Here is an 11,871-nt window from a genome sequence, read left to right on the forward strand (position 1 = left end):
ATGAATCTCCTGTAGGAAGGATGTCATTGGATTTTTTAAAAAAATCCATTCAGCCATTCTATGTCTTTTGGAGAATTTAAATTATTTACATTTAAAGTAATTATTGACGGGTAAGGACTTACTCTTAGCATTTTGTTATTTTAGGTGTTGTGTAGATTCATTCTTCCTGTTTCTTAACCTTTTTTTAATTTTTTTTATTTTTTAATTTTTTAAAAAGATTTTATTTATTTATTTATTTATTTATTTATTTATTTATTTATTTATTTGACAGAGATAGAGGCAGCCAGCGAGAGAGGGAACACAAGCAGGGGGAGTGGGAGAGGAAGAAGCAGGCTCACGGCAGAGGAGCCTGATGTGGGGCTCGATCCCAGAACGCCGGGATCACGCCCTAAGCCGAAGGCAGACGCTTAACCGCTGTGCCACCCAGGCGCCCCTAACCTTTTTTTTTTAAAGATTTTATTTATTAGAGAGTGAGCAAGCATGAGTGGGGTGGGGGAGGGATAGAGGGAGAGGGAGAAACCAACTCCTCTCTGAGCCGGGAGCCCGACATGGGGTTCAATCCCAGGACCCTGGGATCATGACCTGAGCCGAAGGCAGATGCTTAACCGACTGAGCCACCCAGGCGCCCCAACCTGCTGTCTTTCTTTTTTTAAATGTTTTGATATCTTTTTATATCCATTTCCTTTGACTTTTTATCATGTTTTTTATGTTAAGTATTAGGTTTTTCCTTTTCAGTTACAAGGAAGCTTACATAAAATATCTCAAAACTATTTTAAATTGATAATAACTACAACAGAATTCTTAAACTTGTCATTTTAACTACTTTCCCCCTTCATTTGGGTCATTGATGTTACAATTTACATTTTTAAAAAGTATTTTGTCACTAATAACAGATCCTTGTAGTTATTTTTACAACAGTTATTTCTAAGTCTTAAACTAGAGTCGTAAGTGAATTACGTAATTACTGTATTACAGAATCACACGTGGATTATATATTTATCATTACTAGTGAGTTTTATTCTACTTCCTATGTTTTTCTGATGGCAATTAGTGTCCCTTTACTTCCACTCAAAGAACTTCCTTTCTTTTTTTGTAAGAAAGATCTAGTTGTGATGAAATCTGTCAGCTTTTGTTTATTTGGGAAAATCTTCATCTCTTTCATTTTTGAAGGGCAGCTCTTCTGAGGATATAATTTTTTTTTCTTTAAATATTTTGAAGACATTTTCCCATTTTCTTGCCTTTTTTGTTTGTGTTTTGGTGTTTTTTTTTTTGTTTTTGTTTTTTTTTTTTAGAAATTCACTCATGGTCTTATGGGTATATTCCCTTGTATGTAACTTCTCTCTTTTCTCTTGATGCTTTCAATGTTCTTTCTTTGTCTTTTGACAATTACATGTCTTGGTGTAGCCCTATTTGAGTTTGACATCTTTGGGGGCATTTGGACCTCAGGGATCTGGATGTCCTTTCTCTCACCATGTTTGGGAAGTTTTCAGTCATTATTACTTTGTGTATTTTTTCAGAAAGTATATTTACTTTTTTCTTTTTCTTTTTGAAATCCTTAAAATCACATATTCTTCTGATGGTGTTTCTTTAGTCCCTAGGCTTTCTTTATCCTTTACCATTTTTCCCCCTTTTTGTTCCTTGGACAACATACTTTGTTTTTTTTTTTCTTAAAAGATTTTTATTTTTACAGATTTATTTATTTGAGAGTGTGTGTACATGTGTGCACAGGGGAGATGGGCAGAAGGAGAGAGTCTTTTTCTAATTTAAATTCAATTAATTAACATATAATGTGTTATTGGTTTCAGGGGGACCGGTCTGTGATTCATCAGTCTTATATAACACCCAGTGCTCATTCCATCACTTGCCCTCCTTAACGTCCATCATCCATTTAGCCCATCCCCCCACCCTCCTTTCCTCCAGCAACCCTCCGTTTGTTTCCTAGGATTAAGAGTCTCTGATGGTTTGTCTCCCTCTCTGGTTTCATCTTGTTTCATTTTTTCCTCTCTTCCCCTATGATCCTCTGTTTTGTTTCTTAAATTCCACATATCAGTGAGATCATATAACTGTCTTTCTCTGACTGACTTATTTTGCTTAGCAAGGGAGAAAGAGTCTTTTTTAAAAAATTTTTATTATGTTGTGTTAGTCACCATACAGTACATCATTAGTTTTTGATGTAGTGTCTCTGCTTGACTTATTTCACTTAGCATTATCTCCTCCAGTGCCGTCCATGTTGCAGCAAATGTTGAAAAATCATTCTTTTTGATAGCTGAGTAATATTCCATTGTATATATGGACCACATCTTTATCCATTCGTCTTTTGAAGGGCATCTCGGCTCCTTCCACAGTTTAGCTATTGTGGACAATGCTGCTATGAACATTGGGGTGCATATGGCCCTTCTTTTCATTACGTCTGTATCTTTGGGGTAAATAACCAGTAGTGCAACTGCTGGGTCATAGGGTAGCTCTATTTTTAACTTTTTAAGGGACCTCCACACTGTTTTCCAAAGTGGCTGTACCAGCTTGCATTCCCACCAACAGTGTAAGAGGTTCCCTTAGGGAGAGAGAGTCTTAAGCAGACTCCATGCTGAGCATGGAGCCTGACTCAGGGCTTGATCTCAGGACCCTGAGACCATGACTTGAGCTGGAACCAAGTCAGACACTTAACCAATTGTGCCACCCAGGTGTCCCAAAAGATTTTATTTTTAAATAATCTTTACACCCAACATGGGGCTTGAACTTACAACCCAGAAATCATGAATCACATGCTCCACTGACTGAGCCATCCAGGTGCCCCTGGACTACATACTTTCAAATGTCTTGTCTAGGTCATGGATTTTTTTCTTCCGAATGGTGGACTCTGCTTTTGAAGCACTTGATTTAATTTGTAAGTTCATTCATTGTATTTTTCATCTTCTGGTTTTCTGGTGTGTGTGTGTGTGTGTGTGTGTGTGTGTGTGTGTGTGAGAGAGAGAGAGAGAGAGAGAGAGAAAGAGAGAGAGAGAGAAAGAGAGAGATGGTGCCTCTTTTCTTGTTGAACTCCTAATTTGTTCATGTGTTGTTTTCCTATTAAAGTTGTCTGTGTGTTCTTGTAGTTGACTAAGCTTCAGGAGAAGTATTCTAAATTCTTTTTCTGATAGTCCTAGATGTCTGTTTCTTTAGGATCAGTTACGAGAGCTTTATTAGTTTCTTTTGGTGGTTTTATGTTTCCCTTTTTCATTCTGTCTTTTTTCTTTCTGTCTTTCTCTCTCTCTCTCTCTCTCTCTCCCTTCTTTCCTTCCTTCTTTCCTTCCTTCTTTCCTTCCTTCCTTCCTTCCCTTGGCATTTGTGCATTTGAATAAGCAGTCTCCTCTTTAAAACTACTTGTTCACTTTGGAAAGACAATTCTTCATTGTCCAGCTGAGTTTCATTTTCTGGGCGTGTCTGCTTGTAACATCCTTTGGCAGGTGGGGCCTGCTATCAGGGTCTATCTTTAGGCAGGGCCACTGCCTGAGCTCTAAGGGGGTGCCACCAGCTGAGAACTGTTGGGTAGGACTGCTAGATTTGTTCCCTGCCCAAGCAAGGCTGTAGGATGGACCCTGCAGTTGCTTGGGTTCTCTGGTCGCACTAGGGTGTTGGGACTAGTTATTATGTTCAACAGCAGATGGGGCTATGAATTAGCTTCCCTATCCTGGCAGGCAGCAGGATGGGGCTCGGGGTCTGTATGGATCATTAGTTGGAGACCCAAATAAGGCCAGACTGGGCACTGAATTCCATAGCCGTACAAGGGCACTGGCTCTGTTCTGCAGACAGGAAAAGCCATAGGCTGTACTTTCTGTTCAAGTGTCACTGTAAGCAGGGTGGTTGAATGGGCTACCCAGCTTCCCATGTGCTCTGGTTAGGTTCTCTGGTCAAGTGAGCTGAAGGCTCTGTTCAGCAAGGGCAGGGTTATGAATTAGTTTCCCTTTCTGAGAAGAGTGGGATAAATATCTTCAAGGTGATAAGCCTCTTGGTTTGTGGTTTTGACTAAAGCTGACCTGGGCCCCACGTTCCCTGGCTGAGTAGAATTACTGGCTTTACTCTGCCGACTAGAATTTTTGCCTGACACATTCTATGCTTTGAGCTATGCAGCTTTCAGGTGTTCCTGCCAACCTTTTTGGTCAGGCGGGCTTGGGAGCTACACTTAGCAATGGACCAGCCTTTGACTCCGCTTCCCTGAATGGTCAGGGACAGACCAATATCTGGGCCTGGCAAAGCTCTTTGAGCATCCACATCAGGCCGACTTGCACCCTACTGAGTTCTTTGAACAGACAGCATCACCATCTTGGTTCTGTAGATGAGCAAAACTCCCGGCTGGGACTGCTTGAGTGCCACAGGTAGGAACTCAATCTGCCAAGATCCAAGCACTGGGTGTTGCCGGCTTCTCCCTTTTTCTCCATCACAATCAATTGGCCAGTGGTCAAGCTCTGCACATACCCCCGCAATTTTTGTGGAGTGATACTGGAGTTGGGGCTCCCAAGAAATGACCCATAATTCTGGGGGAGCTGTAAGTCCACCCTAGGCTTTCTTTTCCCACTGGAAGGACTGCAGGCTTAGGGGACATCTCTTGGCCTGCTGCTGCACTGGCCTGGGGGAGGGGCAATGCAGTCAGCATGTAGGTATTCCCCCTACCCCTCTAATGAGGTCTTTCCTGGTCTCTGAGGGTGCTTCTGCTTGACTTCCGTATTCTCAAACTGTCTCAGTGGTGTCTTGTTTATGAATAGTTGTTAGTTGTTCTTGTGAGGGCGGGAGGAGTCAGGGATGACCTTTTCACCAGTCTTGGTGATGTGATTCCCCGAGATCTTTCTGATTTCTTAATATATGCTTTCGTTGCTATAAACTCTTCTGCTTTTGCGTCATCCCTTAGGCTTTGCTATGTTGTTCCCATTTTCACTTGTTTTGAGGTGTTTATTTTCCTTTTTATTTCTTGTTAGATTTATTAGTTATGCAAGTGTGTGTTTTTAGTTTTCACATTTATTTGTAGATTTTCCAGCTTTCCTCTCATTGAGTTCTATTTTCATATCATTGTGGTTGGAAAGGATAGTTGGTGTGATTTTGGTCTTCTTAAACTGGCTGACACTTGTTTTGTGTCCTATCGTGTGGTCTCTCCTGATGACTGTTCCATGTGCATTTGAGAACACATGTTCTGCTGTGACTTTCATCCTGTGACTTGGGCATTCTGTAACCGCAAGCTTGTGCCTCTTCGTCTCTTTCACCCATTTTTCTCATCCCTCTATCCTTTTCCCTCTGACAACCACCAGTTCTTGGTTTTTATGGGTTTGCTTCTTTTTGTTTGTTGGCTGGTGTGGGGTTTTTGTTTATTTGTTTTTTGTTTTTTTTTACACTTCACATTTGAGTGAAATCATATGTTCTCTGACTTACTTCATTAGCATAATACCCTATCGGTCCATCCAAGTTGTTGCAAATGGCAAGAGCTCATTTTTTTCACGGCTGAGTAATAGTCCATTACATATATATATAAATAATGCTGTCATAAACATTGTGGTGTGTATATCCTTTCAAATTAGTGTTTTCATTCTCTTTGGGTAAATATTCAGTAGTGGAATTACTGGATCATACGGTATTCATATTTTTAATTTTTCGACAAACTTTTGTAGTGTTTTCCAACAGTGGATGCATCAGTTTACATTCTTACAGTGCATGTGGACTCCTTTTTCTCCAAATCCTCACGAATACTTGTTACTTCTTGTCTTTTTGCTTCTAACCATTCTGACATTTGTGAGGTGATAGCTCATTGTGCTTTCGATCTGCAGTTGCACGGTGATTAGTGACGTTGAGCGTCTTTTCCTGTGTCTGTTGGCCATCTGTACGTAGGTCTTTGGAAAAATGTCCATTTGGAAAAATATTCAGATCCTCTGCCCGTTTATAAATCAGGTTGTTTTTTTGGTGTTGAGTTGCATAAGTTCTTTATATATTTTGGATATTAACCCCTTGCCAGATGTATCATTTGCAAATACCTTCTCTGGGTCAGTAAGTTGCTTTTATGTTTTTTAGATGGCTTCCTTTACTATACAGAAGCTTTTTATTTTGGCGTAGTACCAGTAGTATATTTTTGCTTCTGTTGTCCTTGCCTAGGAGACCTATCTAGAAAAATGTTGCTAAGGCCAATGTCTGAGAAACTACTGTCTGTGTTTTCATTTAGGAGTTCTATGGTTTCAGGTCTCACTTTTAGGTCTCTGATCGACTTTGAGCTTATTTTTGTGTATGGTGTAGGAAAGCGATTCATTTGAATTCTTTTGCATAGAGTTCTCCAGTTTTCCCAGCACCACTGATCGGAGAGACTATTTCCCCATTGTATATTTTACGTGAACATAATTTTTCAGTTTTCTGAGGGAAATACCAAGAGTTGAATTTCTAGGTCACATGATAAAGGTATGTTTTTAAAGTTTTTATTTGAATTATCCAGTGCTTATCAGAACAAGTTCACTCCTTAATCCCCATCACCTATGTCACCCCTCTCCCCATGTACCTCCCCTCGAGTAACCATCAGTTTGTTCTCTATAGTTAAGAGTTTGTTTCTTGGTTTGTCTCTGTGTTCTTTTATTTTTTGTCTTTGTTTTGTTTCTTAAATTCTACACATGAGTGGAATCCTATGGATGGTATTATTTTTTCTCTGATTTGTTTCACTTAGCACTGTGCTGTCTAGCTCCATCCATGTTATTGCAAATAGCAAGATTTAATTCTTTTTATGGCTGAATAATATGTGTGTGTGTGTGTGTGTGTTTGTGTGTGTGCGCGTGTGTGCACACACACACACATGCCACATCTTTATCCATTCATCAGTTGATGGACCCTTGGGCTGCTTCCATATCTTGGCTATTGTATATAATGCTGCTATAAACAGGGGTGCACGTATTCCTTTTAATTTGTGTTTTTGTATTTGGGTTAATACCCAGTAGTGTGATTGCGGGATCATAGGGTAGCTCTATTTTTAATTTTTTGAGGGACCTCCATACTATTCTCCATAGCGGCCACATCAGTTTGCATTCCCACCAACAATGCAAGAGGGTTCCTTTTTCTCCACATCCTTGTCAACACCTGCTGTTTATTGTGTTTATTTCAGCCATTTTGATAGACGTGATATCTCATAGGTTTGTTGTTTTGTGTATTGTTTTGTTTTTGTTTTGAGTGGGAGAGAGAGTGGGGAGAGGAGCAGAGGGAGGGAGAGAATCTTAAGTAGGCTCCATGAGGGGTTCGATCTCACAACCCTGAGATCATGACCTGAGCCAAAATCAAGAGTCGGATACTTAACCGACCGAGCCACTCAGGTGCCCCTACTCGTCGTACTTTTGATTTGCATTTCCCTAATAAGTGATGGTGAGCATCTTTTCATGTATGTTTTGGCCATCTGTATGCCTTCTTTGGAGAAATGTCTGTTCATGTCTTCTGCCCATTTTTTAAATTGGATTATTTTTGTTTTGGGTGTTGTATAAGTTCTTGGTATATTTTGGATACTAACCCTTTATCAGATATGTCATTTGCAAATATCTTCTCCCATTCTATAGGTTGCCTTTTAGTTTTGTTAATTGTTTCCTTTGCTCTGCAGAAGCTTTTTATTTTGATATATCCCCAATAGGTTATTTTTTGCTTTTGTTTCTCTTGCCTCAGTGGACCTATCTAGAATAAAGTTATGACCAATGTCAGAGAAATTACTGCCAGTACTCTCTTCTGGGATTTTTATGGTTTCAGGTCTCACATTTAGGTCTTTAATTAGGTCTATTTTGAATTTATTTTTGTATACGGTATAAGAAAGTGGTCCAGTTTCATTCTTCTGCATGTTGCTCTCCAGTTTTCTCAACACCATTTGTTGAAGAGACTGTCCTTTTCGAGTTGGATATTCTTTCCTGCTTTGTCAGAGATTAATTGACCATATAATTGTGGGTTTATTTCTGCATTTTCCATTCTGTTCTATTGATTGATGTGTCTGTTTTTGTACCAGTACCATACTCTTTTGATTAATACAGTTTTTGATATAACTTGGAAGTCTGGAATTATGAGGCATCCAGCTTTGCTTTTCTTTTTCAAGATTGCTTTGGCTATTCATGGTCTTCTGTGGTTCCATACACATTTTAAGATTGTTCTAGTTCTGTGAAAAATGTTGTTGGTATTTTGAGAGGGATTACATTAAATGTGTAGATAGCCTTGGGTAGTATAGACATTTTAACAATATTTGTTCTTCTGGCCTATGAGCATGGACTGTCTTTCCCTTTCTTTGCATCATCTTGAATTTCTTTGATCAGTGTTTTATAGTTTTCGGAGTATTGATCTTTCACTTTTTTGGTTATGTTTACTGCTAGATATTTTGTTATTTTTAGCATACTTGTAAATGGGATTGCTTTCTTAATTTATCTTTCTGCTTCTTCATTATAGGTGTATAGAAATGCAACAGAATTCTGTACATTGATATCATATCCTGTGACTTTACTAAATTCCTTTATCAGTTCTAGCAGTTTTTTTGTGGAGTCTTAAGGGTTTTCTTTCTTTCTTTTTTTTTTTTTAAAGATTTTATTTATTTATTCGACAGAGACAGAGACAGCCAGCGAGAGAGGGAACACAAGCAGGGGGAGTGGGAGAGGAAGAAGCAGGCTCATAGTGGAGGAGCCTGATGTGGGGCTCGATCCCATAACGCCGGGATCACGTCCTGAGCCGAAGGCAGACGCTTAACAGCTGTGCCACCCAGGTGCCCACATAGGGTTTTCTATATATAATATCATGTCACCCGCAAATAGTGAAAGTTTGATTTCTTTTTTACCAATCTGGATGCCTTTTATTTCTTTCTGTTGTCTGATTGATGTGACTAGGACTTCAAGCACTATGCTGAATAGAAGTGATGAGAGTGGACTTCCTTCTTTTGTTTCTGACTTGAGGGGAAAGGCTCTCAGTTTTTCCGCATTGAAGATGATGTTAGCTGTGGGTTTTCGTATATGACCTTATTATGTTGAGGTGTGTTCCCTCTAAACCCACTTTGTTGAGTGTTTTTATCATGAATGGATGTTGTACTTTGTCAAATTCTTTTTCTGCATCAGTTGAATCCTATGGTTTTTATTCTTTCTTTTACTAATATGGTGTATCCCATTGACTGATTTGGGAATATTGAACCACTCCTACCACCCAGGCATAAATCCCATTTGATCACGGTGAATGATTTTTTAAAATGTATTATTGGATTCATTTTGCTAGTATTTTAGCATCTGTGTTCATCAGAAATATTGGTCCGTGGTTTTCCTTTTTTGTGTGTGTTTATGGTATCTTTATCTGGTTTTTGGATCAGGGTAATGCTGGCTTCATGGATTAAATTTGAAAATTTTCCTTCCTTTTCTATTTTTGGAATAATTTGAGAAGGATGGATATTAACTCTTCTTTAAATGTTTGGTAGAATTCACCTGTAAAGCCATCTGGTCCTGGACTTTTATTTGTTCGGAGTTTTTTGATTATTGATTTAATTATTTCATTGTTTTATTTGACAGAGACAGCCAGCGAGAGAGGGAACACAAGCAGGGGTAGTGGGAGAGGAAGAAGCAGGCTCATAGGAGAAGAGCCTGATGTGGGGCTCTTAACGAAGGCAGAAGGCAGACGCTTAACCGCTGTGCCACCCAGGCGCCCCTCTTGGGAGTTTTTAAATTACTAATTCAATGTAATTGCTGGTAATTAGTCTGTTTAAATTTTCTATTTCTTCCTGTTTGAATTTTGGTAGTGTATATGTTTCTAGGAACTTATTCATTTCTTCTAGGTTGTCCAATGTGTTGGCATACAGTTTTTTCATTATATTCTCTTATAATTATTTGTATTTCTGTGGTGTTGGTTGTTATTTCTCCTCTCTTGTTTGTGATTTTTATTTCGAGTCTTTCTCTTTTTTTTCTTGATAAGTCTGTCTAGGGGTTTGTTAATTTTACGGATTTTTTTTTTCGAAGAGACAGCTTCTGGTTTGATGGATCTGTTCTATTTTTTTAATATTTCTATATCATTTATTTCTGCTCTAATCTTTTATTTTATTCCTTCTGCTGGTTTTAGGTTTTGTCCTTTTTCTAGTCCCTTGCCTCGGGAGACATATCTAGAAAAATGTTGCTATGGCCGATGTTAAAGTGATTATTGCCTGTGTGTTCTCTTCAAGGATTTTTATAGTTTCAGGATGCACATTTAGGTCTTTAATCCATTTTGAGTTTATTTTGTGTATGATGAAAGGAAGTGGTCCAGTTCCATTCTTTTGCATGTGACTGTCCAGTTTTCCCAACACCATCTGTTGAAGAGACTGTCTTTTCACCATTGGATATTCTTTCCTGCTTTGTTGAAAATTAGTTGACCGTAGAGTTTAGGGTCCATTTCTGGAGTCTGTATTCTGTTCCATTGGTCTATGCATCTATTTTTGTGCCAGTACCAGGCTGTCTTGGTGATTACAGCTTTGATCATAGCTTGAAATCAGGCAACAGGATGCCCCCAGCTTTTTCTTTTTCAACATTTCCTTGGCGATTTGGGGTCTTTTCTGATTCCACACAAATTTTTAGGATTGTTTGTTCCAGCACACTTAGCATAATCTCCTACAGTCCCATCCATGTCGATGTAAATGTTGGGTGATCATTCTTTCTGATGGCTGAGTAATAGTCCATCATATATATGGACCATATCTTCTTTATCCATTCGTCTGTTGAAGGGCATCTTTACTCCTTCCATGGTTTGGCTATTGTGGACCAGTGTTCTGTAGTTTCTAGAGTATAGATCCTTTACTTCTCTCGTTAAGTTTATTCCAAGATATCTTATGTTTTTTGGTGTTATTGTAAATGGAATTGATTCCCTAATTTCTCTTTCTTCAGTCTCGTTGGTGTATAGAAATGCAACTGATTTCTGTGCATTAATTTTTGTATCCTGCCATGTTACTGAATTGTTGTATGAGTGCTAATAATTTGTGGAGTCTTTTGGGTTTTCCACATAAAGTATCATGTCATCTGTGAAGAGAGAGAGTTTGACTTCTTTGCCAGTTTGAATACCTTTTGTTCTTTTTTGTTGTCTGATTGCTGTTGCTAGGACTTCTAGTACTGCGTCGAACAATAATGGCGAGAGTGGGCATCCTTGTCGTGTTCCTGATCTTAAGGGAAAGGCTCTCAGCTATTCCCCATTGAGAATGATATTCACTGTAGGCTTTTCATAGATGGTTTTTATGAAATTGAGGAATGTACCCTCTATCCATACACTCTGAAGGGTTTTAATCAGGAAAGGATGCTGTATTTTGTCAAATGCTTTTTCTGCATCAATCAAGAGGACCATGTGATTCTTGTCTCTTCTCTTATTAATGTGTTCTATCACACTGATTGATTTGCAAATGTTGAACCACCCTTGCATCCCAGGGATGAATTCCACTTGGTCGTGATGGATAATCCTTTTAATGTGCTGTTGGATCCTATTAGCTAGGATCTTGTTGAGAATTTTGTTTGAGAATATGCATCAGGGATATCGGTCTGTAATTCTCCTTTTTGATGGGGTCTTTGCCTGGTTTTGGGATCAAGGTAATGCTGGCCTCATAGAATGAATTTGGAAGTTTTCCTTCTGTTTCTATTTTTTGGAACAGCCTGAAGCTGTTCAGGTATTATTTCTTCTTTGAATGTTCGGTAGAATTCCCCAGGGGAATCCATCAGGCCCTGGACTCTTGGTTTTTTGGGAGGTTTTTGATCTCTGCTTCAATCTCTTCCCTGGTTATTGGTCTATTTAGGCTGTCAGTTTCTTCCTGTTTCAGTCTTGGTAGTTTATAGGTTTCCAGGAAGGCATCCATTTTTTCCAGGTTGCTTAATTTATTGGCATATAGTTGTTGATAATAGTTTCTAATGATTGTTCCTATTTCCTTGG

Source organism: Ursus maritimus, unplaced genomic scaffold (assembly GCF_017311325.1).
Source record: "Ursus maritimus isolate PB19 unplaced genomic scaffold, ASM1731132v1 scaffold_34, whole genome shotgun sequence".
NCBI classification, from domain to species: Eukaryota; Metazoa; Chordata; class Mammalia; order Carnivora; family Ursidae; genus Ursus; species Ursus maritimus.